The sequence below is a fragment of the Aquila chrysaetos genome, chromosome 12 (genome assembly GCF_900496995.4).
Source record: "Aquila chrysaetos chrysaetos chromosome 12, bAquChr1.4, whole genome shotgun sequence".
In the NCBI taxonomy this organism is placed as follows: Eukaryota; Metazoa; Chordata; class Aves; order Accipitriformes; family Accipitridae; genus Aquila; species Aquila chrysaetos.
The window spans coordinates 39834803-39841250 of NC_044015.1; positions in this window are offsets into that span (position 1 = coordinate 39834803).

Genomic DNA, 6448 nt, shown 5'->3' on the forward strand with positions numbered 1-6448 from the left:
GTAGTTGTGGTTGGTTTTTTTTTAGTCACTGTTAAAATCTATTGCGTGAGATGTCTTTGTTTGCTATTCCAAGTAGGGCTCGTGATTGCCCTTCTCGGGGAGCAGGAGTGGCGGTCACCGTAGGAGTGCTGGAAGGCTGCGGTGACAGCCAGCCAAGGCTCTGCGTCCAGGTAGCAGGATTGCTCCCGAGTGAGGCGGTCACAGGGAGCCATCCCATGCACATCTGCCCTCCATCAGAAAGCTACGGCCACCCATCTGGGTGGCTCTGGCCTGGTAAGTAGTCTTTAATCAGGGCAACACCAACAAAACCAGCTCTGTTGAGAGACCAGGGATCTGGTGCACAGGCAGCAAAAGCAGGGCATGAAGGCGAAGGTGCCGAATGATAGTTATTGTGCCCGGAGGAATCAAAATCAACACGAAGGATGCTTGCAGGAGGAGTAGCTATACCAGAGGTGGCTCGCAACCCTTCAGAGGTGCCGCTCGCCAACCACTTCAACTCTCGTGTACCGGTGGGAAGGGTTCTCCTGCCTTGGTTTGAGGACTCAGCTGTCAGAGCCTTTTCTTTCAGACAGGCCACGTGCTGTTCACAATCCCTCCACCAGCTTCCTCACCTGGAGAGACAGGGAATAACCTGCAGTTTGCAGGGACACTGTCGAGAACATCCTTGACATCACCAGGAGCCATCTTAGGACGGTTTGCATTTTTTGGCTAACTCTGCAAAGAAAAGGACGAGTTATGCCTGTGTCTAGACTTCTTCCAAAGGCTGGGGTTGAGATGCTGTAAGTTTTTGTGTCCTCCCCACCACGTGAGCTTGCCGGGGAACAAAGCCCGTCCAGGCGTGATCCCCGCTGCCGAGCACTGAGCTTCAGAAGCGCCCGCTGGGTGCAGCCCGGGACCGTGCTCGGGCAGCGACGTGAACCGTGGAGGTGGAGGGTGCGCCGGTGCGGACAGCCCGTCAGCCTGGAGGGATGAGGGGACCCTGTCACATTGTACTGCTGCATAAGGAGTCCCTGTAATGCCTCTAAATTCCCTGTAATTAATCCAATGGCGATTACTACCCTGGAAGTATGACATGTATAGAGCCTGTTGAGGTAATATGATTATGCCGAGATGGAGCAGTTAATGTACCTTCGCCTGAAAGAACTGGAATGAATTAATTTAACGTTACACATGTATAAAACATTAGTTTTTACAGTTGTGCTGAGCATTGATATATAATTCCATTACCATCTTTCTCCACGGTTTCACACTTCTACGTCCATAATTTAGCTGTATTTACATTCTGGTTAAACACTGTCACGGTCATTGTTTTTCCTCTTAGCAGCAATGGACATTTTGTTCTCTCTGTGATAGCTGGACCTTTTAGGATGGCAACAAATCAGAGAGCAGCATCCCAAATGGAAAAGGAACAAGAATCACCTTGACTTTGCCTTCAGCCTTGTCCAAGCGGGCTCCAAGGTCTCTGCTGCTTTCGCAAGTCTGGTGGGGTTGAAGCAGAGTTTATTCCTGATTCCTGCACAAAAAGGAAAATATGCAGTGGCAGCATAAAAACCTCTTTATTCCTGATAGCGCAGCACCTGCTGTAGGTGCTGTGCCTCTGTAACTGCTCAATTAAAATTAAAAATCACATCCTAGTCAAAGTAACCGTACCAATTAAAACTGCATTGACACAGGGTTATTCTGCTGTGCTTCCCATCCGGGATGCCCTGGGCAGGATGCAGACCTGCTGAGCTCGGCTTTTCCTTGCCATCACCTCCTAGGAAACAGATTTTTCTCTCCAGAAATGACACGACACTGCATTTGCTTTTACAAACTCATCAGCAAGCTGCCACGAGGAGGTAAACCAAAAAAGAAGAGGTTCTTGAAGGTCTCCTTTTTCCTAAAGAAAATGTATTTTTGGGGAGGGTTACTTGTTTGCACCTCGAATGGAAATGGTCTCTTCCATCTCCTAAAGCCCTTCGTTGGCTTTTTTTTTTTTTCTTTACTTCTTTTTTAACGCTTTGATGTGCAGGTATGACAGGCCATCTGCTGAAAAGAAACATAAGTGTAGAAGATGGGTTTCTGCTGGCACTCTGGGAGCTCGTTTGCTGGAGGTTCTGGTTTACTTGTATGCAGCAGAAAAGGAGCTGCAAACAAATTCCCCTAAATAGGAATATTACGCTATCCTTCCCTCCTTGCCCCTCTCTGCCAGGTGGGCTTTTTTACAGACTTGCTTCCGTTCAAGGAAGAAGGACGCTGGATGCTCGTGTGCGACGCTGCTCCAAAAATGCAATCTCAGCACAAATCTCCCTGTGGACGAGAGACAGCGAGAGCGTAACGCCGCACCCGGGAACTCCCACGAGACCCCCTCGCTGGCATTGCCAGCGGTCCCTGCCCCGGCTGCTCTGCAGGATTTCTTCTTGAGGATATACCGGCCTGGTGTCTGCTCGCTGGAAAGCAACTTTAGCCAGTGAAAAGTGAATGGGGCATCGTGGTCGTCAGAGACAGGTTTATTTCTGAGTTGGGGGCTTTACTGCTCCTGGCAGAGAAGCAGGAATCAGTGTGCCACTCCTGATGCTCACAGAAACCTGTTCGCTTGCTGCATCGGGGGGAGCAGATCAAACTGGGCAAATTGTTATTATGTGGGCAAACATTTTGTAACGTTGCTGGTTTTTAAATCGGGGAGTGGGGTAGCAAATGGGGATGGTTGCTGCCTGTGTTGGTGTTACCCTGTGCAGGGTGAAGCGTGAGCTGTTGTTGGCTGCGTGTTGTTTAACCCCCTCCACGCCAGACGTCCCCCTTGCAGGTCGCAGGTGCTGGGGTTACGTGGTCCCTGGTCTTTGGGTGACGCTTGGGTTTCAGTGGCGTGGCAGCAGCTGGTCCTCGTCTCCTCGATGGCTTTGAGCCCACCCTGCCAGAGTTTCGAGATCCGCCCTTACCCTGCAGACCCACGGCTAAAAGCCTATGCTTCGTTTGTCATATTTCTCTCATCATTCTCAAAATGGGACTATAAACCTTTACATGGAAATATTTGCCCTTGAAAACATAATATTCCCTACGAGCATTTTCAACTATTAAGAAATCACTTAGTACTTTTGTTATCCTTCTTTTCATCCCACCTAGCAGTGTACGGGGGAGACATTGTGTTCCCGAGCCCCTTGCGCACGGCTGCCGTCGGCTGATGGATGTCACCAGCGCTGGACCAGGGGATGTCACCAGTGCTGGACCAGGATGGGGACCCGGCGCATCCTCACCGAACTGCTACAGACACCAGCCAGGGAAAACTGCGCAGGCCCCGGCCGCAGCGGCTCCGGGCGTTGTGCTCCTGCTGCTTTTTCTGCTGAAATGGCACTAGATGGAGCAATTGACAAAATATTGTATTTCTGCTGCTTTCAGCCCGGGCTTGGTGGCCCTGCTGGAGGGGGCTGCCCCAAGGGATGCTCCGAGGATACTCCGTCTTTTCCCCTGCAAATAGGTGGGTGCTGCAAAAAGGAGGAGACACCTGGGTACGACGACGAGAGATTTCTAGGAGATGAAATCACGGCCCATTTTCACCCCTGCTGATAACTGCCCTCCATCCCTGGCAAAAGCAGGGCCAAGCGGCCCCTCCGTCCCGAGCCGCGGGGACAGGATGGGGTGCTGGGGGGCAGCTTGGTCCCACAGACCCCAAAGCAGAGGTGCTGTCGACGTGCCCCCGTGGCAGCTCGTTCCCCTGCAGCAAATAAATCTGCCTTTGCCGCCGAGACATTCATCTCTTCTAATAATACTAAATTCTGCTAATAGTCACTGAACTGACACCATCTAAGCCGCTGATGGGGCGGTTTCTGGGTGATAAACCGAGAGGTGCTGATTTTCTCTGCCACCCGCGTGGGCAAGACGGGAGGAGGAAAGAGAAAGCGGAATTTATTGCATTTCACGCCCTGTGCTTCAACTCGGACCCGGGAAAGCTGCCGGTCATCGGTTTTGCCTCTCCCCCAGCGTTCAGAGGCTCGTCCCAGCACCCAGTTGTCACCCCACGCGAGGAGGCGGCGGGCAGGAGCTGCCCGCAGATGTCAAAGGAGCTGAGCCAAGGCACGTCCCCACCGCCTGGGAACGGCCCGCTAATTTAATTAACCGCAAAGCTTCTGTTCACCGGTTGCGTGGGGCTCTTGTGCGCACGTCGGGCTCGAGGTGCTCTGCTCCCTCCTTGTGCTTTGAACGTGGCCGTGGCCCCGTTTCAGAGGCCGATGGAGATTCCTTGCCCGGCTCTCCCTGTGCCCGCGTGTCCCCCCCGGGGGTCCCGGCCCCGCTCCTGCCCTGCCCGAGGGAGCAGGGTCTTCCCCTACGCCACGGGCTGAGGATAAATGATATTTACGGCCCAGGAGATGAGTTAACCTTTAACAAAAGCTAACTGCAATATTTAAAGTAGCCTGGATAACGTTAGCAAATAACTGCAATTCTTTTATCCCCTTTTCTGCGCTATATGGTCTTAAGCCGATGCCGAGGAACCATCTGCATCCCTGCAGGGACAGCTTCGCCGTTTCTTTTCCCAGCCGGAGGCCCGCAGCCCCTCGCACGAGGCCCGTGATGTTTTTACCACCCGGCAGACGCAGGCGCTGAGCACAAGGCAGCCTTTTGTCTGGGCCCGCCGGATCACAGGGACCGCACGTTTAGCCACGGACCGGGCGTTTTCATTCCTCGCATATCTTGCAGCTGAGGTCAGGACGGCGCGGGGGCGGCCGCGGGGGCTGTCCTGCTCCGGGAGGGGGACCACAGCATGTCGTGTGTCCCCCCCCCCAAAATTTCTGGATATTGCCATCCAACCCTAGTCCCCCCAGGGAGGCATCGCTCCCGCGCCTCGCAAGCGGTGGGAGGAACAATTTGGGATCATCTGGTTTTCGGCAAGGAGGTGGGGGGGGGGGGGGGAGCGGCCGGCTGTTTCTTTTGTGTGTCGTGTCTGGCGTGGGTTATCGACACCAAACCCCGCGCAGAAGGCAGCCGGTTGGGGTGAGGAGGGTCTCACGTGGCTCTGGCCGGGTCCAGAGGAGGAGAGCCGGGGGGGCAAAGCGGTGGAGGCGGCAGCCCCGAGGGTTGGGGGGCTTTGGTCCCCCCGGGGGTCCGTGCCCCAGCGCGGCCCCTGCACGGTCCCACGCCGTGGAGTTGTACGTTTGCTTCAAAACCGTTTTTTGCCGTGGAGCTGGAGCCTGCCAGCCGTGGATGAGGTCTCCAGGCGTGGGGTATAGAATCGTAGAATGGTTTGGGTCGGAAGGGACCTTTAAAGGTCATTTAGTCCAGCCCCCCTGCAATGAGCAGGGACATCTTCGACTAGGTCGGGTTGCTCAGAGCCCCGTCCGACCTGACCTGGAACGTTTCCAGGCATCCAGGGTCCCCTTCTCCCCGGGATGGACCTTGGGTAGAGTTGGCTGGTTTTCCTCTGGCATCTCCCTATTGGCAGCGCCATCCCCCCTTTCCCATCCCCGTTCTGTCACCAAAGCACTCGGCGTCCGGCATCGCACTCGGGCAATCCCGGCATCCCCGGGGACACCCGGCGTGTGAGGGTCGGGGGACAACATCCAGGTGGCGGAGGGCTTTCTCTGAAGGTTTCCAGTAAATTAGAGGGGAAAAACCAGAATCACTGGGAGTCGTCCCGTTTTCAGTCCCAGCACGGATGCTGAGGGCTATGCAGAGCGACGCCGTTCCCCGTCACCGTGGAGGTGCTTCGGATGAGACCGTCAGAGTCCCTGCTCCCCTCCTTGCGGCAAAAGAAAGGGATAGACTAGAAATGGCCATAAGGAGAGTGGAAAAATCACGTTCAGCTGCATTTCTCTTCGTTCTTTCCCTTCATAGCTAATCAGCTCCTAGATGGTGAGCCTGTAAAGATCATTAGATTAATTTCTTTCCTTGCTGTGACTTAATTGTCTCCATTTGTATTGTACAAAGCTCGCACTGGGGATGTATTTTTGCTTGCCTATATTTAGTTTGATCTCCACCGTGATATCAAAATATATAAATTAAGGCTGGCTCTTGGGCCCTTCATAGCACTGAGATCCCGCAGATGATTTTTCTATTGGCTTTGTGCCATCCGGTACTTCGACAGCGTGATGCTGGGCACTGGGAGATGCCGAGGGCAGCGTCGAACCATCGTCCGCGGTCCCTCGAGGTCCACGTGAGCGGAGGAGCTGCTCCGGGGGGGTCACCCCGCGGGAGCTGCTCCTCCCTGGGGAGACGGTTCGAGGGGAAAAGAGGGAATATAAGGCAAAGGAATGAAAATAAACATTCTGGGATTGTACGTGTTAACCAGCCCGGGCTGCAGGGATGGGAATGCGAGGGAAAGGGGGATTTGGAGGGAGGCAGGGGGAAGGCGGCAAAGTCCGTGCTTCCTCGCTGCAGAGCTGCAGCGTGCCCCCAAATTAACGTGCCCTGTCCCAAAATCGCACCGTGGTGAGCTCGATATCCCGAGGGATCCTGCAGGCAGGAGGAGGCAGGCGCT